Genomic DNA, 26629 nt, shown 5'->3' on the forward strand with positions numbered 1-26629 from the left:
ATGGATCATCCTTACATCAATGGGTTTGTGGAGCGTGTCGACTTTGTGGCGGCAGCGGCAAACAACACAGAAGAAGTTAAAATTTTAGGCGATTAATTTTGCTTTTTTATCCAGTTTTTGTTGTTGTTGAAATTTGTTTGTCATTATTGATTTTGTATACTAATCCTTTCCTGTTTCATTGCTCGAACGTTTGTTTACAAATCGTGGAACAAAGAACTTCAACCCCACGCCAAAACATTAAGCAGCAAGCTACATACCTAGCTGGCTGCAAAACTGAAGTTGCAGGCAAAGTCCGATGGCAACGCAGGTCAAAAATCCGTGACTATTTTGTTGTTAATTTCGTTTTCGTTTTGTGTTACCGTTGGTTTTTTTTGTATTTTTTTAATTTGCTATTTTTTTGCTTAACCACAAAAATCGAAATGAGCTTTATATTGTAAAGTAGTTGTTGTTGTTGCTTTTGTCTAGTTATAATAACAAAAAGATGTTGCTTTTGTATTTCCACCAGTGAATATGATCACATGCTTCCTTTTGCTAAGCTTTTAAATTTGTTTTCAGTTTTAGTTGTTGTTGTTGTTGCGACTCTTGTTGTTGACACAACAAACGACAACATGCAAAAATTGTCAAAGTGCATTATTTATGTTGCCAAAACGGAAAAAGCAGTGTTTCAGTTGAAATCAAAAGACACCAAGCAAGGAATCGCATACGAAGAAGACAAAAACAAAAACAAATATACGAAAACAATGCCAGCAAAAGTAAGTAAATAAAAAAACTGAAACAAAATATCGCCACAAAGAAAACTGAGTCACACAACACAGCGGCGCCCCCCGCCCTACACCCAGTGCAACGTGTGACCTAAGCATAGCGACTGCATGTGTTTTCCTATTGTGATCAATTTTCATTTCAAAGCGGCTACACCAAGTGGATCTGAGATTCACAATCCAAAACAATTCGAGACCCGCCCGCCACCACCGCCTCGCCACGCGCTTTCAAAGTGTCTCCAATGTTTTGAGTGTTCGCGCACTCATTTGCTTGTTAATACTTTGACTGCTTGCCGGTGCGGCGGCTGTTGGCGTAAAACCCTTTTTTATGTCGCAATGCGATCGCCTCGGCCACGACCATTGCCAGACACCGCTGGCGGTTTCAATTCCAGCTGCTCGCTTGAATGCCGCCAATCGAACTAGCGTGCAGCAGCTTCCTCTGCGCAACCGCCCGCTCGCTTCATGAGCCTTGTGGCGCGGCCCTTCAACTGTAAGTCAGTTGTCGACTGCTGCCGCTCCCGCTGCTTTGCCTACCCCCAAAACAACGAAACAACAACACCGCCAGTTATGTGATCGGTTGTGCCATGTACTTGTATGTATATATGTGTGTGTGTTCGATATCCTAATTTTTTGCTCGTAGCTGGTTGTTTGTGTTGTATCATAGTCGCGATAAAAATCTCAAGACACGATCTCATATCCCAAAACAAGCGCCAGTAACCCACATTTCTTGAATAGAGGAGCAGTGTTGAACGTTTTCTTCTCTATGGACTTGTATGAAAGGCATGGAAAGAGGAAAAACGACGCAAGTAAGTCGATCGAAGTGTAACCGTGGAAAACTGAGACTCTGAAAAGCCAGCAGATAGAAAAAACTGTCTACAAAGGGAAGATTTCTCGTGCTTTTTATCTCTCGTACCTGTGTATGTGTTATACATTTCATTTTTTGCAACAATCGATCTATGACTTTGCTATGCACTGCAAAAAGTAGTTATTTCGTCTTTGCAAAAGGTAGAGGTTTAGGTGGTGATAGCGGTACGAAATCCATATACATTCCCAAATAATCTTAAGGAATGCTGGCGAGCTGGCACCCTTGGACGTACCTAACTCCTTGGCTACAGAGAAAGAGACCCATAGCATTTTAGAGTCAAGGTCTTTTAAGTGCTCAAAGGCTGTTTTTATTGAATAATAAGTATTCTCGAAATATTCCCTTCAGCTCACTGATGAAAGGTGTTCTCCCAATTGAAGAAGTGGCTTTTTGTTCGGTATTAACCTATCCTCTATAAAATTTTTACTGACTACAATTTAAGCTGTGTGTGATTGCGATTTTATTGAGATCCATTTCCTGGAAAACAGCTCCGTATAATATGTTGCTCGAAAGATGGTAGCAATTACCAGTAGAATGGGAACAAGTCGGAACACCGCTGTTTTGTGGTTTCTTACATAACTCTGTATCTGCAATTACAAATCCTTCTTCATTGCTTAACGTTGCTTTCATGGCTTATGCTCTCGAGTTTCCTTAACCAGTCATTGTTATTCTTTATTACCCCGGTTGTGAAGTTTTGAGACACTCAATACCTTGTCCTAACCATTTTTTTCTTAAATTCTATAAAATTTTTCAAAGTGCAGCGATCCAAACGCTCAGTTTCCTCGTATTCAAATAATCATTTATTTTTAACTTAGTTAATTCTTCTTTTTTGCACAAAGTTAGCGCAATCGTGTTTTGGGGAGTTTTTCTGGGCACTTTGCTTGTTTTGAATTTCATTTAACATGCGATGAACTCTGTCTCGTGTGCTCATATGTAAAATAAAGTTTAGTTGCACACATTCACACGCAGACACAAAAAAACGGCAGAGGGGGACTAGCATTTGAGGCAGCAAATATAAAGCAATCACACACACATAGTGATGTGACATTTGCTATATGTAAGCCCCAAACTGCACGTGGTGCATGCCCATGTGTGCGTGTATGAGTGTATGTGGCATATTATTGACAACATTCACAAGCATTTGATGACAATTCCACGCTGCCGCTGCCGCCGCCGCCACTACATTTGGGCATTGCGCCGTTTTCACTTATTGAAATGAGTTTTACCATTTCGGTAAGAATTGAAAGAAATGCAACAAATAATAAAAAACTAAAACATATTGAAATAAAATAAAAGAAGCTTAACAAGGTACAATAACAAAAGAGGCTAAGTCCTCACAAGCAAAAGTTGCGAATTGCGGAGACAAAGATTTCTTGTGTGTAAGGCTGACAGGCGACAGGCGATGTGTGTACGATTTGCTCCATGTTTGTTTGTGTGTATGTGTGTGATGGGAGCAGCAAGAAAAGTGAAAACATCAAAGTTTAAATGGCTGGCAGAAAAGATGAATTGAGCGGCGGTGAAAAGTGAAAGAAATCACCTGACATGCGCGGCATAGCGGCATATTTTTGGCTCTAGAAGTGACGGAACAAGAAGAAGCAGCGGCAGCACCAACAGCAGCGGTGGCGGTTGCATGCAACGAAAGTGAAAATGAAATCGAAAGTCGTCTGCTTTCGCAGCGGCAAGCCGTAATGATTACAGCAATGCACCGAGCGCTGTTAAAAATGAGCAAAGAAAGGTCAAAATGGTAACTTTTAAACGGTAACTTTTATAAATATTTCAGGCTGACAATCGCCGATGATCAGAATTCCAGCGCACTAACTGTGCCGCGTACGTACGAAAGCAACAGCAGTGGCGCCAGCAAAAAAGTCTCAAACGTTGCGTTTTTATCGCGCAATCAATGCGTGCCGGCGACTGTCTTCTCGGCTTGTGCGGCTCTTTCGCGGTTTTTTGCATTTATTATTGTTGTTTCCTTTTTATTACTTCTTGTCATTGTTTCGGTGGCTGGGAAAATCTTTCAAAGTGGCTTAAAACGATTTAAGTTAAGCAAATAATTTAAGCTTTCGCAATCGCAATATGCGAAGCTTTTTATAATTAAAAATTTACCTTAGTTTTTCTTAACTGAAGCTACTTTAACATATTTCAATTACAATAACCATCATACTTACTTACTTATAATTTCATTCATTTATCAATAAATTGCTGTAATTCTTAAACGTCTTACGACATTATTCTAACTGTTATTTTTTAATTCATTTGGAAATGTTTGTAAGAAGGTACAAAATATACCCGTTTTTATATTTTATATATATAAAATAGTAATATAGTAATACAACATTTGTTAGTGTATAATAAAAGAAAATAAAGCAAAATCACCTGTTTGTCATAAACGATTTCCGTGTGTCATACTTTCTTCGCTTCAAAATGGAATTAAGTGGCTCTGCACGCCAGCGATCTGCCAAATTTGTGGAACGCAATCACAAATCATAAAAGACAACCTTTTGGTGCAATGTCAAAAATTAAGTGAAAACATTCAACTGCCGCCTGTTGACCCGCCCCACTGCCACTTGCCACCTGTCGCTGCAACTTAATTATACATAATGTCGGTGTAGATACGCAACGACAGGCGTGCAACAAGTGCACATGCGTCTGCGCACGTTCATGCACTTCATTTGGCAATTACCGGGCTGGTTGCTGGTGGCGACCCGTTTTTCGAAAGGTACCACTTACCGGGCCCACCCAGAACGTCCGTGCGCGCAACACACACTGTCACAGCCACAACCGTTGTAAAATAGCAACAATATGTTCAGCATTTTGCGCAGCAATTTGGCTTTGTGGCGTCTCCAATTAAAATTTGCAGCATATTAATCGAAATGCAGTTGCTGTTGTTGTTGTTGTTTCTTGAATTTGTGAAAGTTTAACATACTAACTTTAATTGAGAGTATGCGTGTGTGTGTGTGTCCCTGGCCATGCGTTCATTGTGGGCGAGAAGAGGTGAACTCAGGGTACGCATTTAAACTGTTTCGGCATTTAATTGATATAATGAACTGTAATTTGTGATTTAATAGTCTAAATTTTTGTCATTGCTCGTTTTGTTGAGCAGCTCGGTTCCTTTATATGTTTTTGAGTTCGAATTATTGTCGAAAATTGCTATATTATGCGAAAAGATGCATATGTAAGTATGAAGATAGACTCATAAGTGGCATTCCACGACTGCGGTGCAGACAATAAATAGTTGGTGAGAACAGTGCACAAGTCGACACAGCACACCAAATCAATGTTGAGGCCTTGGCTGGATGGTAGAGAGTTTACAGGGATTGGAATATATATATCATCTGATCAAATTTGACTCGGAATGGTACACAAAAACTGCGTCCTCAAACCTAATCTATACAAATTTTTTTCTGGATTTTCCTGGTGATTTCTGAATCAGGGCTACGGAATCATTTTAAATGTTGAAGAAGAATTTTGTGTTTTATCACAAATTCCAGGATTTGAGTGACATGCGAGACCTCCGTTAAAGACGATAATAATGAATGGCATGCTTGCATTGGCTCAGGGCTTATTTTGAAAGCGGTTTTAAAGATTTGTTTTAAAGTACGTGAAAATGTTTTTTTGTCAGTTCGGGTCAAATTTGATTAGACCCTGGAGCCTAAAGGAGAGTGAGCCTATCCTTAGAGCAGGTAGTACAATATTTATAATTAAAGTTCAGTTAGGACTTAGAGCGAGAGAGAGAGAAATTCATTCTGAGCTTCTTTCAAGCATTTGGGGTGTGAGTGTCTGAAGAAATGTATGAAAACTTCCTCAAGGTAAAACTGGAATTGAGACTTTGTCATTGCCTGAAATGGATCGAAATTTTCGATATCGATGTTGGATGAAACAGGAATCGAATCGGGCTCCTTGGGTTTAGTTCTTCTTTTAAGTACAAGGTGGAGTTTATGCATCATGCCAATGAGCTATGAAACTATTTATGCTACTCGTTATACCCTAAACTGGGCATTTAAGTTTGCTACGATTTTGTTACACCCAAAATTAAATGTCAGAAAACATATAAAGTATACATATAAACGATGAGCTATATATAGCATATAGCTGCCATACAAACTGAAAGATCGGAATAAAGTGCTTGTATGGAAAACTTTTTCATTTGACGAAGTATCTTCCCGAAATTTGGCTTAGGTTATGTTCCAAGTCAACGGTGAAGTCTACGAAGAAATGGTTTAAATCGAGTCACTTGATTGCTATCACAGTCCTTGAAAGGAGTATTTGTGACGGGTAATATAGCTTCGGTACAACTGAAGTTTACGTTTTTCTTGTTTGTATTTCTTTTTTTACATAAGATGTTTTTTTATTAAGTTCATACTAAATAAGGTTTTGCGCAGGCATAAAAATCGAGATTCATGAACGGAAGTATTCGGAATTGAGGGACTGTGCCCAAAACTGATAACTAATAGTACCTACGCACATAGCACATACATATGTATATGTATTTATGGCAATAATCATACAAGCTCCAAGAAATAATTACAGTTAAATATGTTTGTGAACATAACTAATCCAAAATAAGCCAATTTGTGGCAAATAAAAATGAAGGAAATTAATTTTACTACTCATTTCCTCAAAACACTCAGCTACAAATACATGTACTCACATATAGTTAATTGGTCAGCTTACGCAGTCGTTATTTTGCATGGTTTGCGGTGTGCCGATTGCGACCGTTGCGGTCGGGCGTGCAGGAAATTTTCACTCGCGACCTCTGGTCCCTCATGCCAGCCATAAATGAATTTAAATGTGCACTAAACACGAATATTTGCACTGCGTTGCATATTGCATGCAAACGCAATAAAGACGAGTGGAAAATGAAATAAAAAATTTACAAAAATACGAAATAAAATTATTAAAAACAAAGAGAAGCACAAACAAGCATTAAAATGCAAATATTTAAGGCAATAATGCAATATCCGAAGAAATTGCTCAGATCAGAACACTATATCATATAGTTGCCATAAGGAACCTGTTGTATTTGTGAAGGGTATTATAGCTTCGGTGCAACCGAAGTCAACATTTTTTATTGTTTTTATTTTATTTTTTATTTCTATATTTTTTCTTATATTATTTTTGTGTTTGCAACTTGCTTGTTGCCATTCTTTGCTACGTCAAGTATTTGTCTGCTGTTGCACATCATTTTTGACTTTTGACTGTTGGCTGTGGCACGTGGTTTGACCTTGAAGTGCGGAAGCGAATTTTCTGTTTACAATTGCGGTTTTTTGTGTACATGTAATTACGTGTGTAAGTTAAGTTTTTGTTGTTAAGGCATTTTCGGCTTTTAACTACTGCTGTACAAAAGACTAAAGCAACGAACTTGGTCATAAACTATACTGCAATGTAATGCAACATGCAGAGGATGTAAGCTATTATTTTGTAAAACTTTTAGTTATTTGATATTTTGGTTAAATTCAGGTTGATTTAAGGTTGTCAAAAGTCTATGAAGTTTTGGAGAATAGTTATTTAATTTATGATTTGAATTTATTATATTTTTCAGATAAAAATTTAGGTGAAAATATCCAGTGTGGTAAATAAATAATAATCGAGAGTTGCAGATAATATTAAATTGGTATAGGTTATTTATGAAAAGCCAATAAACAAAAAAGGTATGTGCTATTTTCGTTATAATATTTTATATTTAAACTGATTTTGATAATGACTTAAAATAAATTATATTTCTTTTGCACCCTCATTAATAAAAATAATATATCTTCGCACATATAATGTCATGCCTCGAACAATGTAGCGCTTTAAGTGAAAAATACGCTGTCCCTGGTGGTCACAATTAAGTTGCCGTTTTTATTAGATAATAATATCCTTAAAAATAGCGATTAAAAATCAAATTATTGTCTTTCCGGAGCAATCAATCCAAGAGCTAGCCGCCAATCGCGTCCATATGTTTGTGTGGCATATGCGTCACGCGCATCAACTTAAGACTTAATACCACTTAGTGTAACAAATGCGCTGATTGAGCTGTCGCGAGCCAGCTCAGGCCGGTCTTCGAAACCGAAAATCCAAATAATTGATAAATATTTGCGCACGACCCACAATTAAACGGCTGAATGGGTCTATTTAGAGTTTTTAAGAGAAGCAAGCTATTTCTCATTTTCATCACCGCATACATTAATGTAAGTGTCTGTGTTTGTAGATATGTGTCAGTGTGACCGTCGCGCCTTGATATCACCTCAGTGCACCACTCAATTCCATAATCAATTATGAAGTGTGAAACTTTCGATTTTACGCCAATCTCATTGACGACAACGGCGCACATGCGCGTACAATGAAAGGTGGATAGCACAACAACACCACAGCGCAACTGGTTGACTGCGCGGTAGTGTGAAGCGGTGGCAAGTGGTGTCAGAAACAACAAAGTTGTAAACTGAGTTTGAGCTTAAATTGGTGAAGATATCATCGATTGATTTGAAAGCAAATGGAGACAGTTACTTCTTTTTCTCATCAGTTGAAATTATGTGTATATATGAATTAGGGTGGGGCGATTAGTGAGCTGTAACTTTCAGGAAAATATATACTGTGGTATCTATGCCTTATATATGAGACTCTTCAGAGAAGATTTTGGGTATATGTTAATAATATTTTAAAACGTTGTAGGATGTTTCTAGTAGAATATTTATTTTTGGATTTTTATTTGAATATTTTAGGGCGATTGTAGTGTTTTTGAGTGCGAGAATGAATGTAGTATTACTTTAATTTATATTTGTAGTAAGTCGTTTAGTATATACTAGTTTATTACCTCATCCTTGTATTTCTGAAAACCCCATAATAATTGTCGGACCAATGTACATAAAAACTTCTCTACTCGTCTCAAATGCCTTATATAAAGTCACATAATATCTGAAACGGAATTGATGCGAGCTTGAATTTTACCTGAAAATTTAAATCAGATATGTTCATTTCTTAAATTTCCAAAAGATCTATGTTTGAAGGGGGTAAAAGTAGAACAGAAACCAAAGAAAATTAATCGAATCTTTAAAATAATATATTATATCTTTTAAAGTGTTCAAAGGGGTTTAACTTCTGTGACTTTGTCTAAGTACGATCGCATCGCAAGGCAACTATGGCAATTTTTCCCTTATTTGATTCACTGTTTGTGTTAGTTGAACTCTGCTACCCGATTGAATTAGAGACCCTGACCACGGTGGTAATCGAGTCTAATATATATCATACATAATTATGTAATATATTATATTATATATTATGTACTGTCGTTGGTGGGAAAGAGCAAATTAGCGAAGTTTTATGAAGAAGAATGATGGACAAATAAAATTTCTGAATTTTTTCAAATATATTTTCCACAATTCCACGCCGACCTAACTACCTCAGGGCTCATTTGTCAATGTTGACTACAATCAACCCTTTTCTTGCTCGGATTAAGGTTGTTCAGCAATTCCTTTAGGAAATAGTAAAAAGAAGCAAGTGACCATCGATGCAGAAACTTTTACAATATTACGGAGTCTCTTGTGATGACTGCTTTAACTAAACGCATGAAGCTATCGTTTAATTAAAGGACCGGCAACAATTGAACTACGTTGCTAGGAAACACCAAGAAATCCATCAGATGACGAAGATTTCTTCAGTTTTTATTTTGACTGTCATTTGGTCTGGAGTGCCAAAATTTCGCCCCACCCTAAATTGCATGTTTGTATAGTATGTGTATTGGTAAGTATGTATTTATTTACTGTCATTACAAACTCAATTGCCTAGTTAGTTTAAGTAAGTAGACCTGTAGGCGGATAGTCAACAGCAATTTTGCAATTTCTAAAAGCTTAATCACGGTAGCTCCGCCGTTTTAGTTACTGGAATCGTCAGTGAAAACTCGGCAGCTCACTAATAGAGCAAGTACTCTTACTTGTTGTCTGTTTGCGGTTTTCAAGTTTACGATTTCTTATTTCTAAATGTCACAATTTTGAAAATAGTTTGTACCCCTCAATTTACCCGCTCTGCAGGGTCTGCACATGCGTGCCCCACTGACTAACTGGCTTTGCATGATTTGGCGGCGGCGAAATGACGCGGTAATATACTCACTTCAATACGAGTATCAATAAATATATGTATATGTATGTGTGTGAGTCCATATGTGTATGGGGGTGTGTGTTTGTCATGTCCACACATGAAAAATGTTAAAATATGACACACGAATCGATCGGTCTTCTGGGTGATGTGATGACTCCAACAGAGTGGTCAGGCAGACAGAGTGGCGGACGGACAGCGGCAGTGAGTCGAGTAGGCCAGTTCCGTGGCTCGCAATCTGGCGGCCAGTTTACCCAGTGTCACCAACAACAACACCACCAACGATATTACAACGGATGGGTGTGACGTTGCGCTAGACTTGAGTGAAATCTTATCAAAATGTGGGCACGCAGCCATCCAGCAGTCGGGCACACATACATACATATGCAGACTGGGTGTCGTGCCAACACTCATGCGCTCGTGCAGCGTGCTCAAGTACATGTTGATGGTGCTTGGAAATTGATGTTTCTATTAATGCGTTGACATTGCGAATCCGTTAACGGATTTATTTTGATTATCTTGATTTTTATTTATTTCTGTTTCGCATTTTTTTAACCGTTTTTCTCTGCTTTCGATTACTTTGTGCGATTCTTGATTGTTATTATTATAATCTCGCAACATGTTGCTACAATAGCATAATAGTTTTGTTCATGTAACGGATTTTTGTATCACCTAAAACAATTCAGTTAGATACATGGTTATACTTGTATATATGCCATATAAATGAACAGGATGATGAAACGAGTTGAAATCCGAGTGACTGTCTGTCTGTCAAATTTGGATACCAAACCGTAATTTGGTACAACGAATCGCCATAATGAAGGGCATCTGTGGTAAACTTTTAAAAAGTGGGACTTGTCCCGCCTCCTAATATGTTTAATGTTCATATATATCTCCCAAACTGTTTAAATTATATCATCCAAATTTACACAAGAAATATCACCTTGAATTTAGGTATAACACAACTTTAAATTCCGTCTGATATTTTGGTTTTGAGTATAGTAATCAAGCATTAATTAATATATCGGGATACAAATTTCCAAATATAAATATTTCCTTTAAGGTATGCCATCTCAGGTCTAAAATATGTCAAAATAGGCACCATAACTGTGCAAGCCTCGAGATACCAGACATGATAATAATAAAACCTTGTGTCAAAAAAGGGTTGAATTGGTTTAATACTTCCATTAGTCCCCATATACCTAAAATAGAGATTTTCGAACTTCCAGTTGGCTTTTTACCACATATATTGGCCAATGAGGGAGGTATTTTAATGAAATTGGGAAAGCGTGTTTTTCTAATAACAGTGTATCTCTGTGCCTGAAATGGATAACATCGTAGGAAAACTTGCGTTAGCCCCCTTATAACTGATATTCACGTTTTTGAAACGTCCGGCTGACTTTACTCCATATATATGTTTATATTTATATATTTATAAAATTTCTTGAAAATAAGTTCTCAATTATACTTAAGCAATGTTAAAAGATAATGCAATCAGCCATTCCATTTCTATGCTCCCAAGGTTCTTAGTATAATTTTCGCAGAGAGAAAGTAAAATATAATTATAAAACTAAGTGAGTCTATAGCCTTCAAAACAAGTTAATACGATACCAAATTTAATTGAAATTCATTCACAATTTCGTCGAAAAATTAAGTTGAATCTTTTCGCTACATTTCTTAATATAAAATTTTGCAAACACCTGAAGGTATTTATTCGGCTTTGATCACCCGGACTTAGTATTTCCTTACTTGTTTTCATTTCTGTTTGTATTATTTCTCAACTTTATTTGACTTTAGTTAAAATGAAAGTTGGCGCAACTTTAATAAATGACCAGACGTATAAATACCTAAAATGGCACTTGCGCATGCGCATACCAGTGTTTGTGTTTGTATTTGCTTGGTGACACTGAAGGTGTTGTCTATTAGCTGCTCATTGCATTATTCACACGAAAAGTAATATTTTTCTGCGCTTTGAATTTATTTCTATTTTTATCATTAGACAAAATTGTTTATAGTCGCGTCAGGCATGTCGATATACATATATGTACAAGTGCATGTATCTCTATATAAACAGTTGCCAAATTATTGTCAAAACTGCGATTGAAATGATTTGCTTGCGCTTGGTAATATCTATAATTGCACCGCACCCAACTAAATTGGGCCGAGCATGCTATATATGGACACATTTTCAGTACTTATGTGTAATGAAGTGCACACATACACATACATATGCATTATTTTAAAATTTTTGGCACAGCAATAAATTTCCAACAAAACTATAATTTAAAATTAATTTTTTTTCATTGAGTTATTAAAAAGCCAAAATCCAATTTGCTTTAAAACAGTCTAACTGCAACCGGGAATATCTTTTGAATGCTAAGGTTTACGAAAAAACAGTAAGACACCATTTTGTAGGGCATTTAATTTCCTACAAAATCCATAAAACGAAATATATTTTCAAGTAGCAGAAAGTTAGATATGAATCTTTCTCTCCGATTATAAGAAGAAAATAGATAACGGTAAAGCGGAGGAGCTTCCCCTTACAATTAAGAGCTTATACTAGGACAGCGTTTTTGAGAGGTGGCTACCAAACCAATTTTTTTAGAGCACCAAACAAAAAAAAACAGTCATTTGTTTTGAACCACCCTAATATATATATGTACACAGTGTTCAATGCTATTATATTTTGTAAGTAGGCTTTCTGTGTCGGTAGTTCTAGTTCCGTCGGTATTCTCAATACATATATATCACCAATTTCTCATGTGTATATTTCGAGGATAATCATAGAACTACCATATATTTGAATTCTCAAAATATACCTTATACACACTCTAATACACACTATAATAATACTCCCTCAGAAGCTTTCTTCTGTTATTTTCTTGCATGTTTCTTAAGGGGTTACATCCACGTGTGAATTTCAAAAAATCGACTTTTTGTTTTGTATATATAGCGAAAGCACATATATTAGAGTATATTATCCGAAAATTTGAAATCGATTCGGTAAACAGTTTAGGAGATATAAGCGTGCTTGTCAAAAATTTTTAGCTTGGTGCAAATGCCTTTTTATCGAAGCGCTGTTTTCAAAGTCGGTGAGGAAATTTTTTCTAAAACGGCTAGGCTGATCTAATTGAAACTTTCACACGAAATTCGAAGATATATTTGTCAGGTAAGGATTGAGAAAATTAAATTTTTGATAATAATTTCGATTTTTTATGTCTTTCGTGTAAATATTTGAAAGAGGCGATTTTTGCGGAGCGGCCATTTTTTCAAAAATCAAAATTTTTACTAGACCTTTAACAAGTAGTACCTGTGTTCATCTGTTGTTATAATAAATGTTTTTGGATTTTAGGTAATTTTAAATAGAAAAATGTTTCCCAACGCCAGACACCTTTTTTTGAAGGTCCTTCTGGTGATCGAAATTAGTTCATTTCAAAACATTTACTTGAATTTCTCAAATACTGATATACTGTCTCATCATCCCAGCTGCACTGCGATAGACTGCAGCAACAAAAGTACACTACTACTGCAGTGCCTACCAATTGTGTGAGTCTCGCGCGTGACCAGTGGTGTTGTCACCCACAATCCGACCACAACGTTGACTTCCAACTAACATATATTTGCATACATAGGTACACACATATATATGTATACATACGTGCGAACTACTTGCTACGGAATTTGCGCTCTGTACCAAAAGCGAACTTCGTAAATTGTCATAACTCATTTTGAAAATGTTTTTTTCTAGGCCCCAACTTAACCTTAAGGGTAGCGAGCACAAGTTATTGACCCCGAATAAATGAAGGAGGCCGAAATAAATCTAAAACGCCAGTAAACGCTCAACAATGCCAAGACTTACAATCAGATTTTTCAAAATAAATGAAACCGAAACAGCAAATCGGCCGAATGCGCGCCTTTGATCGCCGCAGAGCCCGTTTCGCGAGCAATAGTCGTACATACTTACATACACATGTGCAGAGTGGAGTGTTGTTGCTGTTGAACTTAAACTGTGGCAATGTCGCCATGTTGTTGTGTGCTACCTAAAATGGGAGCTTTCGTTACTGCTCACCGGACCGACCACCCGCTACCGACGCTTTTCCGCTGATTGCGCTATTTGTGTGTGTGTTTGCGCTGTTGTGAGACGCGCGCAACATTTACCTAGAACAATTGTGACTGGTGAGAAAACGAATTATTTATTGTTGCTATTTTCGGTCATAAATCTTAACCGCTATTACTATTGTTGTTGTTGGTTATGCTGTTGTTGTAGTAGCTTGTTTGCTGCCGCTTTTAATTTGCAATCGTGACAGTTTATTTCCATTTGCCACACTTTGTTACAATTTCAGCAATTTTTTTCTTTCACAGCAATCCTTTATTTGTCATAATTCTTTTTATTAAACTGTAAACCAATTAAATTGGCGTCGTTTCTTTGGTGTTGTTGTGTTGCGCATTATGGCACTCCTAGCTTGGCGTTGGTACCGACGTTCTAGATTAAAATATTTTTCATGAATTATCTCTCATTTTCCTGCTAGAAACATTTATACAATGCAACACTTATTAAATGTGTGTACGTGTAGATATGTGTGTCATCGCTCCATTACCGTCACCAGCGGTTGACTTGAGTTCCCTTCCCGAGCCATTTGCCTAAAAAATATTATTAAAATTGCATTTCAGTCAAATAGTGCTGAAGGTTTAAACAAAGGCTGAGAACTTGTAGTTTTAATTTAAATTAAATTATATTATATTCCGAATAAAAGGTTTCTGGCGATGAGGACAATTATTGTATATCTTGTATATCAAATCTAAAAGTCAAGTAAATTAATTATTATTACCATAGAATGATAAATTATATTATTAATAAAGATAATGATTGAAGGACTAGTTAAGGCTTTAATTTTTGACAAAATGTGGGCGATATTATTATCAAAAATCGTATTCCTTCGTTCATTATCTGACAATTAAATCTTAGAAAGTTGTGTCAAAATTTCGACTCGATCGATGTAACCGTTTCGAACAAATTTTTCTCATCGACTTTGAGACCAGCCGATTACACTAAGTTAAAAAAATTTACAAATACGCTCCTATCTCCAAAACTATTTGCCGATCAACTTGAAAATTTCGGAAAGTATTTTTAAATATATATGCATTCGATATACCTATATGCAAAAACAAAAATCGAATTTTTGAAATTCACAAGTACTACTCTTTAAGTGAGAAAGCTCCCACGGATTTTTCATGAGCTTGAGTATATTCATCACTATTTTAGAATATGAAATAGAATTTTTTTTTAAAAGGATGTCGTCAGAGATAAATTTTTAGAAACATTATTTTATCAAATTTCTGATAACTTGCTATATTGTTACCCTAATGGGTGACTATACAAAGCTTAATATTAAACCACTTTCCTTTTCTTGCCTGTTGCTCCAGGTTGAAATACCTCAAGTAGCCATTGAATTTTCTCAATTTACTTAATACTTTTTTTTTGAAACAGCAATTTCTAGTAAAGAGAACTAGACAAATACCGACGGTGTTCTTTATTTGGTTTTATGGGGTTGCCACCCTATTTGATTTGAGAAGACAATTAAAGCTTTATAAATAATGTTGTAAACTTAATTATACAGTTGAGAGTGAATCAAAAAATATTGAACTAGATGCAAGTTTGAATAGTGTAACCATCTGACATTAAAAAAAAAACTAACAAAAATATAAAAGAAAACTAAATGTTTGTTGAAATGTATAATATTATCTATTCATCCGCCAAAAACATAAAAGATGTTCGGCGATAGGCAATAAATTGTGAAAAGATGGCAACACCGTTGCATTATTATCACCTAATCACCAAATATTTAAAGTAAAATTCTTTGAAATAAACAATATATTACATTTCGTTACAAACTGTAATGTGGCAACTTATTGCTCAAGTAATTAACCAACAAACTTATGCTGAAAAAGTAAATATAATATGTACTAATAAAATGTTTTATATTTAAGGGGTTAAAAATTAGATTATATTTTCAATAAATATATTTTAGCCTTACATAAAATCTATAATTGAATGTAAGAATAAAGATATTCATATTACTAGTATATTTGATATTACATTTAAAAAAATTCTTGATTTTTGTCATTTAATATAAGAAATTACTACTAAAGACTAAAACTAGTTAAGTGTTAAAATACAAAGATTTAATTTAATAAACTCTGCTTTATATGTAGCTTGTCGATCAAATATTTTTTGATACCAAAATAAAATCATTCATTAAGTGAGTAATTCAATAAATTTTTAAATCGCGCACAAAGTTTGTAGTTTATACTAAATCGAAAACAAGAAACGGTTACAATTTGTTCGCTTCAATAAACGGTTAACCGCTTTGTTTTTGTTGCTTTTGTGTTTAACCGCTTTGCGGTGTCTTAGATAATTATAGGGTTACGGCTAATTTGCGTAGCATATTTCAATTCAGCGGCACACATTGGGGCAAGGAACCGAGTTCGTGTTCGCTCATGTCGCTTCGCCGACGGGCACATTTAATTTGCTGCTCTAATTTAACTTACAATAAATGCCCGCTGCAAACCCTATTATTAAAAATCAATTTTTCCTTTATTTAGGACAAAACCATAAAAATTTATTTTCATAGAACATGGATTTCAAGAAAATTGCATTAAACTTTTTTGAATAGGAATCACAAATTTGCGTGGAGTTAGAGTATAAAAGCATGTAGCGTATTCCTGGAAGGTCTTCCATGATGTCTTGTAGTGAGAATTTATCTTCAAATAATATTTTTTGCTAGCCTTGAATTTTGCTAAGAAAACCATTTGCTTTTAGAAGCACTCGTAAAACTTTGTTCTTGTGGCATGAGTCATTAATTGCAGCAATTGCCTGAGATTGGCGCTAGGGAAGCAGGTCGTTACTTAAGTCTTCTGTTTCTGCTTTACTTGTGAAGAGTTATATGGCGCATGCGCTACTTCACAAATTCATCACAGCTGTTTTCTTGTTCTCGCAATTACATCTTTAAGCGTGGCTTATTCTTAAATTTGAGTCACTTCATGGTTTTTTTTTGTTTATAACGGATGTGTACTAATCGTTTTATCTGGTAGCTTAAGAAGTTTATAAAAAATAAAAAAATGTGTAGATTTTATTAACATTTTAGAACTTCTTTGGGGTTTTAGGAGTAAGAAATATAAATGGCCAACATTTCTTCATAATTTTTGAAAAGAAAATTACAAAATTTGCAGATATTAATGGATTGTGTTCTAACTACAATTATGTACTGTTTGTGGTTATAATTGTTATAGCAATTTAATTTAAGTTTTAGTAGTCATGATAACGGTAAGCACAATTTAAAACTGTAAATAAGTTGCGGTCAGGTTAAATATATATGCATACACGCAAAAATAAAAATGTAATCATAAACCTTAATTCCGAAAGATTTCATTCATTTCTCCACACAACTCTGATACAACAACTTGGGTGACATACTACACATGACTGAGGCTTCCTTCGGTGTGTGCGTTCACATTTATCAAATATAAGAGATGCATGCTGCAGCAACAACAGATAAAACAACAAAAGCATTGCTAACGCTGCTGCTATTAGCAGAAAAGCAATCAAAATATTCGTGAGCATTAATTGATTGCAAAGTGCAATGCACTGCTCTAACAGATTCAACACACACATGCGCGCATAAACATATAAATATATATACAATATATATATATATGCATATATGTAAGCGTATGCGTTGTTGTTTGTGTATGTGTGTGTGTGAGCATAAACATTAAAGCGCGTTAATGATTTTTATTTGAGAGATTTTTCACTGCATTTCATACCGCTATCTGGACAATTCCAACGGCAATTTGCTTCCTTTTATCATTCATCGCTGTCGTCTTAAGCGCACAATGTGCATATTCTCAAGTGTGGCCGGGCGCCAACTGCCCAGCTGTCAAGGTGGCGGCATGCAACAAAGCGCGTCACAAAGCCAAAACGCAAAAAATAAAAGCAAATAAATAAGCAAACAACATATTTGACCAAATCACCAACAATTAATAACGATGAGAGCACAAATGCACACACACATACACAAGGGGTACAAGCCGAGCTACGTGGCAATATTGTAGTGCTCAATACAAGCGCGTAATTAGTGAAAATGTCGATTTCAATGTCAATGTGCCGTGATTTTGCCCATATTAAGCGCGAACTTAGTCACAACAATAGCAAAAATAACCACCTAGATGTTGTAGTTGTTGTGACAGCATTAAATAAACAATAGGTCTGGATGCATTCTCATCATTGTTGTTGGTAGAAAGTAAGACGACAATTTGTACTTCAACTCGGTGCCTATTGTTAGCGTTGTTGTTATTTTTGTGCTGTTGACAGTTGGCTGCGTGAAAAGTGTACAAATAAATATTAAATGTTGTTGTCTTTTCGCTTTCTTGCAACCAAGTCAATTATTTAAGCGGTCAACTGCGCCGCGTTCGCTTGCTTTGCCGCAACTATTTTTTTTTCTAAGCGCAATTTTTATTGCGTCAATGCTCCGGCTTGCTGAGTGTTTCCTCATTTCGCTCATTTTAACAACAGCACAAACCTCAGCAACAGGGAAATACATATGCATGTGTGTATGCGCACTCGACTGCATAAACCAATCAAAAGTAATAATATTTTCATTCAGACTGACAACTGCATTTTGAAACTCACACACAAATACATATTCACACGCGCAAATACTCCAATTAATCCATGTTTGCACTCTTTACTCTCTACTTGCACACTTTTGACATTTGGCTGTGTGGAAACTTGCACGCGGCACTTGGCAGCCTGCTTGACTATGACAATAATCGAAAAAGACCTTGCCTGGTGGCAGATATGCTTGCCATGAAGCTTATTTCTAAAGCAACATATATTGTCGATGCTCTTTAGAGTTTGATGAAAATATACTTTGATGTAGCACAGAAGGATGTATATAATTTCGCCAACGATCTAAACAATATGGAAAAAGTATCATAGATGGGGACAATACCCTTCACAGGTGCATTTTTTATAGCATAAAGGGTGGGTAGGTATTCTACGAAAATCTCTCCAAGTGTGAGCTCTTAATTATAACGGGAAGGTCTTTCGCCTTAAAGTTTTCAGTTTTTTCTTACTATAAGATAGAAAAATTTATATCACGTTTCTAACTACTTGAAAAAATATCTCGTTACATAAATTTTGTAGAATATTAAATGCTCTGCAAAATGGTGTAGTAATTTTTCGAATAAGTTAAGCGTTAGCGAGATATCTATCGTCAAAAACCGACGAAACAAAATAATAAAAAACAATAAAAAATGTTAACCTTGGCTGCACCGAAGTATGTTATAGTAACCCGATCTGAAAAATTTCTTTTTTCTATACGAGCACTTTATTCCGATCAATCAGTTTGTATGGCAGCTATATGCTATAGTGGGACGATATCTGGTTAAATCGACTTAGCTTATCACGTTGATCATTTATATGTATACTTTATAAGGTCTCTGAGGTAAATTAGAAATCTCTTAATATATCCTGTTCAGTGTAGTACAATAATTTTCAATTGAAAAGTAATATGCTCTCACAAGTTTTTAACATTTAAAGTACACAGCAACACGCTTCCTTGTGCCATATTTCAAATTTTGTTTTGTTCGAAAACAAAAGACTTCAGACACAAACCTGGTTTGTTTCACAAAAACATAACAGTACTGTTGTTGCTTTTCTGCCTTTATATAACACACACTCCCTCTCGTTGCAGTTGATGAAGTTACAATTTGTTAATTATATACAACAATTAAATAAAACAACAACAACTACACTAGCCTCAAAATATTTTTTTCCGGTTGTAACAATTATCTCTTTAAACGTGTTAAGTGCATACAACCAGGTGGCACTGCCGTTGAAACGCACATAGTGTGCAACATGGTAATTATAAAGTGGGGAGGATTTCATGTAATAATTTCAATGGTAAAACGAACGAACAAATACAATAAACAAACTGGGAAATATTGTATATACACACTAGCGTACATGCGGTCGGATCTAAGTACCGAAATTACAGACGTTATAAAAACAACAAAAACCTTAATGATGTATTGCAATTGAACTTTGTGTTGTTGGTGCAATAAAGGAATTGCATTTCACACAATTGTCAAACAGTGGCAGTATCAGCAGCAGCAACAGTGCACAAAAACAACGACAGTAATAGATGAAGCAGTAACAACAAAAATAACAGCTTCATGCGGCATACTCCATGCTCCTTGCATATTAAGTTTTGCACAACAAGTGAACAATCGAAAGGTGTTGACAATGCAATTACCCGAAAATTTCAATTGTGTTTACCAACCGGTAATTTGAAAAGTAAATACACGTACGTGCAACAAGTGGCCATTGTCTATAAGTGAGTGGGGATGTTTGCGAAATGGCTCAATTGTTATAGTTTTGTAGATTCGACTTTTTGGTTTTATTTTTCCGGTGCATTTATTGCTGGTTGTTTTGAAGGCGTTTAATCTTTTGAAGTTTTGAAGGTCGTTGGAAAGTACTTCCCGGCTATCAACTACAATCAATTGACATGTTTGAGTGAAAATTAAATTGACGTAATCACTGCTGGCGCGTTAATTTTGGTTTTTTCCAAATAGTTATTTGGAAGAAATTTGTAATGATCTAGTTATATTTATCCATACCTTTATCTTTATCTTTATCCCTATCTCGGCATACATATCTACCTTTATATTATTTAGTTACATCATCACAAATCCACTTAACATTTGACGCTTACTACCTTCGCCGCCAACGCAGTAATTTTCCTGAATATTGTCAACAACAACAATTAACCCGCTTGCTATAGTTCACCCATACCCCAAAAATAACATGGTGGCTCGTTACTGCTCCATGTGTAAACAAATATTATATTAGGATTTCCATGCCTGAGTCAGAGTCTTCAAACAGGCGAATTGCCACTGAGACAGACAAGCCAATGCATCGACAGGCAGCTGGGCAGAAAGCCAATAGCCATCGTGATTTGTGGAAAGTCGTAAATTTCTTCCAAAACTTTGACTTTGGAGCAGTCGCAGATGCTGATGTTGGTCAGATGAAAATAAGAGTTGCCAAGGTCTAAGATAGAGGTGCATTCACCTAGAGACACACATCAACAAATCAGACAGACAAATACATATGGCATATGGTACATATACATGTGTTAGTTCGTGTGTATGCTCGTCTGCAGTTTAGTTGCGAAACGTTTGACTGACACCAGTCAGTCGCTTGGTTCAATGTGCTTCAATAGCTGCTATTGTTATTGTGGTCTCTTGCAACTGAAAAACAAAAGGTTGCAAACGGTAGTGATTAGCACATCACTCGCACTTACATATCAACGATTTTTTAAGACCAACAGTAGCTGATTAAATTGATCTTTGAACCTTGGTTTTGAAAAATATCTAAGAAAATATTTTAGTAGATCAAAGTATATTTTTATGCTTGTAATTTTTCCTTTGTATGGAACACTTTTTGTTTTATTTTACGAGACATCTTAATGAAATTTGATATACACTATTGTCCATCTACAATCTCCGAATGTATTGAACAAAAACTGACCAATATAAATCAAGATAAATATCTTTTTATACATTTTTATGCTATAAGAAATAAATGCACCTGTTGAGGGTATTATAGCTTTCGTGCAGCCGAGATTAACGTTGTTTGTTCTTTTCAAAAAATAGTGCAGTATTTATGCATTATACATTTTTTCTAGGTGTCAACCTTCTTATACTGTTTCTAAATTAGCCCTGTTCAGTTTGATACCTACAATAACTACTTATGATTTTTCAAATTAGGAATATAAAGTAGGTGGCGAACGTTCAATATTTCTATTGAAAAATCAAGAGGAAATACTAAAATCAGTCTTTACTAAGATGACGTCATGTACGCTGCCAACATGATGGATTTTTGTTGCGCGACGCAATCACCGACTTATCGAGTGACCCGCGTATTTTATCATTTTCTAATCCTCAAAATTTAGTTAATCAAAATTAAAATATTCGATTGTAAATTAGACTTGCTTTCACATTACCGCTGACATCATTATTCTGCTTATTGTTGCCATTCGCTGCTTTCATTTTGAATACACATAAGTGTGGTGTGGTTATATGAGAGAATGTACATGGCCAAGTAAAATGTCATCAGCTAAGCATTACATAATGACCTAAACAGGCAACCTACACGTAAGTACCAATTTACACATGTACATATATAAATGTATTAGTATATAAGAGTGTATATGTGTGTATGCTCATTTGTTCAGCAAAGTCTCTTTCACTTTCCACGGCAGCGAGGCAGCAACTTAACAATGTCCTGCGTGTCCTCTACATTGCTGCAAGTACTCATATGTATCCAAAACAACAACAACAATAGCCAAAAATAAAAAGAATTAAACACTTTTCATTATTGTGGAAGCAACTTAATTACTCCAGACGTTGGCCAACTTCAAGCTCCCTGGCCAGCAACAACACTGTCGCCAAAGTCGTGTCTGCCGGTATGCGCTGCAGCACGGTCAACACGCCACCCCGGAGGCTGTCGCAGCATTGGCCGTGTGGTTTGATTGTGTTTGCTTATCGGCAGCCGAGGCAATATCTTAAGGAATTTCGTTGTTTGCAATTAGCGGCGACATACACACACTGCATTTACATGAACATGGAGGAGCACAGGAATAGCAGGCAGTGAGTTTTAGGTGTTTGTGCGCTTATCGTTTACATTATATAGCAAATGTGGTCTCAAGTATGTTTGTGTGTGTGTACTTGTGCTTTGTTGCAGCTTCTTTGGCAGCAGTGTTTAGCTGTCGGTAATTAACTGTTAACATTTAATGTGTTTCTTTGCTGCTTATTAGCCTACTGTGCATTGTGGCAAGTGCCTCAAGTGTGTGGTAAGTGCGGCAAGCAATGCGTCTGTTTGCAAATACCTAAAGTACTTGCATTCATTAAGGTATATGTTCGCTGTAAGAAAAAAAATATTGCAAGTTGCCCTTTTATAAAGTGCAAAAAACGATTTAGATGCCAGGCATTACTGCGAAATAATAAATCACATATTTTGGTTTTGCATTTTCGCATTTTTTCGTGCCTAATAAACATATATCACTTCATAGTTTTTACTTAAATTGCAGAGATGCTACAGTTTTTACTATGGTCTGAGGTAGTTTCGAGTTCAATAAAAGCGAGCTGCTTCGTTTAGTGCGAAGAAAGTTAAAATTTTAGTTTTTATGCGAGAAATATAGATTTTAGTTCTTTCTGTCATGTTGTTTGTGAAAAACTGCCTTCAAGTTCAATTAAGGTTACTTAATAAAATATATTTTCTGAAGATTTTTATTAGACCAAGGTAGATAATTTTAAAAATCAAAAAAGGTCATAGTAGGATGAAACCCATCGGAAACGAAAGATAAAGTAACAAAAATGAAAGAAACAAGTAAGGAAGGGCTAAGTTCGGATGTAACCGAACATTTTATATTCTCGCAAAGTCAAATGGTATACTCGTTCGAGATTTCTTTGTGGATTGACTGATATTTTCGGTAGAAGGTCAACTATAGGCAATGGGGTCCATATATTTAGTACTTAGGGGTTTGAACAGTTTTGGTTCGATTTAGACAATTTTTCGTCACAAGGTGGCATACTTTAAACGTATTATTCACGCAAAGTTTTACCCCGATATAATCATTGTTACCTGATTTGCATAGTGGAAAGTGAAAGAATCAGATGGAATTGAAAATGGTGTTACATGGGAAGTAAGCGTTTTCGCACTATGACATAGAAACATGAAAAGAACGTTATGCACCGAATTTGGTTGAAATCGGTTGAGCAGATCTCAAGATATGGGTTTTCACCTAAAAGTGGGCTGTGCCACGCCCACTGTCTAATTTTGAACGCGGTTCCTATAAAGTCATCTTATACCATCTCAGAGATAAAATTTAATGTCTCTGGCGTGTTTAGTGCTGGATTTATCGCGCTTTTAGTAGTTTTTAACAGTACCGTTATATGGGGAGTGGGCGGAGTTGCCACCCGATTTCAACTATTTTCACACCGTCAATAGAAGTGCTAAAAACATTTGCTTCTAGTGAATTTTGTTATTATAGCATTAGCGGTTTAGGAGATATGCACATTAAACCTATTAGAGGCGAGACCACGCCCACTTTTTAAAAAAAAGTTTTAACTGCAGATGCCCCTCCCTAATGTGATCCTGTGTACCAAATAACAGTCTTGTATCTTATTGCGGAGCTTAGTTATGGCAAGTTATTTGTTTTTGACTAATGGCGTTTTGTGGGCGTGGCAGTGTTCCGATTACGCCCATCTGCAATACCAACCGTCTCACGGTACCAAGAAACATGTCTACCAAGTTTCATAAAGATATCTAAATTTTTACTCAAGTTAGAGCTTGCACGGACGGACGGACGGACGGACGGACGGACAGACAGTCACCCGGATTTCAACTCGTCTCTTCATCCTGATCATTTATATATATATAACCCTATATCTAACTCGATTAGTTTTAGGTGATACAAACAACCGTTAGGTGAACAAAACTATTATACTCTGTAGCAACAGGTTGCGAGAGTATAAAAATACTTTATGGGCTATCTGAGGTCAAAAATTGTTTATTTAAATAAATACCGCTATCCTATGTACTTTAAGATTCAATATAAAAATAAAAAAATTTTAATCCAAAGACTTAAAACTGTGTTTTCTATTTAGTTCCAATCTTGCGGTAATTTTGGGACACGTTAATTGTGAAACGCCTGATAACTCTCTGTATAAGTCCATTAGTTTGAAATTTAATTATTGTTATTATTATTTAATTATTTTTGAAATCAATATAATGCTTTTATTAAAGAAACACAAATAATTTTAATAATAAATATCATAAAAATCCGCGTCCATTCCGGTTAAGTAGACCAGATTGTTTTGGGACTGAGTTTTATTCAAATAGAGAGCATTCACTTTTGGTTAACATTATCTGCTTGAACATTAAAAGTTTATAACATTATTATAACAAAGTTTATATCAAATATTTAAATCAATTAATCCTATGCAAATTGAGTACTAAAACTACTTTATATAGGTAATTAAATTTGAGTATAATAAGCTTTAAAATATCACAGTTAATTCGAAATTTTTAATTATCAAATTTTTTATCTAAAGCTCTATAAAACATCCATTATTGTTAAACTGCTTATACAAAGCCATTTTTATGTGCAACTTTATCGAAAATTCTCGATTTTTTGTTTCCAGATTCAAGATAGCATTTCTGAGTTGTTTATTGATAAGGAATGTTATCAAAAGTCGGGACAAAAGCTGTGTAGATGTAAGCGTTGTTTGCAATTCCTTTATCTCTACACATACCTACACTGAGAATATACTAAATAATCGCTTTGGGCAAGTGGATTTCGTGCGCAACAAGCGCTTTGTGGATTGTGGGTTCAAATCAAGATTCAAAAAAACTGGATGGTTCTTGGTTCTAGAGATGGAAACCAGCTGCATATGATTATATAAGAGCTGTTTATGGAGGATCTTCAGCGCTTACGAGACGCCACTTACGGGTGGATGTCAAATTATCGTAGAAGTCTGGCCTAACAAACAACAAAATTATATGTATTATTAATCACATATGTATATACACACATCTATATGCTTGCCAGTGAGTGCTACGTTATCAGCAAATATTTGAACGTTCCACAGGAATTCCAAGGCTTTTGTAAAGCACAGTTTATTTCTGATCTTTCACGCGTGCAAACGGTGGTATTAAACATTGCTCAAAAAATATGTTCCTTCTAAAATTTCTTGCGCTACTATCGAGTCTAATATTAGGTGTAAAACTATGCGCAGGAAAAACGGACATAACTGTCGAAGGTCTCGACTGCAATTGCGATGTAGATATTGAGATTGTGAAAAGAGTTCTGGAAAAGCTGGAAAAAATCGAAAAGCGTGTGGAGGACACCTACAGCCGAAACGAGATCATACAAGAGGAAGTAGCGTAATAAAGTGTTGTTGTATAAATAGTTTTCAATAAAATTTCTAATCCTTTTTGTTGTTGTTGTATAGCAAAATGAAAACCAATATGCCCCATTCGAGGTGTGGTGTGATCAGGATACCGACTTCGGCGGTTGGACCGTCATACAGCGGCGTGTAAGTGCTGATGTGGACTTTTATAGGAATTGGACGGACTATAAGGTCGGTTTCGGCAACTTGGCGGATAACTATTGGATCGGACTCGATAAGCTGCATGCACTCACTATAAGCTGTGAACATGAGTTGTACATAAAAATAGAAACCTCCGATGGTGCGAAATACTATGCGAAATACAGTATATTTGTTGTGGGTAGCGAGGCGGAGGACTTTGTTCTAAAAACTGTGGGCGATTATAAAGGAGATGCCGAAGATATTTTAAAATATCACGAAGGCAGTAAATCGTGATAATGACCAAAAGGACAATAGAAATTGCGCAAAGATTGATCGTGGCGCCTGGTGGTATCATCGTTGCTATTTGAGGTGAGTTGCAATGGCAAAATATATATTTTGCATAAATACTTGTAATATTTACATACGCGTGCATTAACAGCAACTTGAACGGCGATTATACAGAAAGTAATAGCGGTCAGGGTATAGTGTGGATAGGTATGAACAGAAGTAAGTCATTCAAATTCGTACAAATGATGATACGCCCGACGCAGGCCTGCATGAAGTCACTGAAAAAATAAAATACTTTTACGACATGACGCTCAAGTGCTGACCTATACCCCTATACTATGTATTATTAAAACTATTATGTTAATATATACTTTATAAACGTTCTTATCTGTAAATAAAAGAAAGCGTGAATAAGATCAAAGGTGACGTATTTCGCGATGTAATTTACGAGTGCGGTCTCTTTTTATCAAGAGACGTATTTAAGCTGAGGGGCCTA

At 35.8% G+C, this 26629-nt stretch overlaps 1 pseudogene; it reads left to right on the top strand.

The window, feature by feature from the left end:
* On the top strand, window positions 1-26629 carry LOC138857902 (ficolin-2-like; annotated as a pseudogene).

Source organism: Bactrocera oleae, chromosome 6, assembly GCF_042242935.1.
Source record: "Bactrocera oleae isolate idBacOlea1 chromosome 6, idBacOlea1, whole genome shotgun sequence".
In the NCBI taxonomy this organism is placed as follows: domain Eukaryota; kingdom Metazoa; phylum Arthropoda; class Insecta; order Diptera; family Tephritidae; genus Bactrocera; species Bactrocera oleae.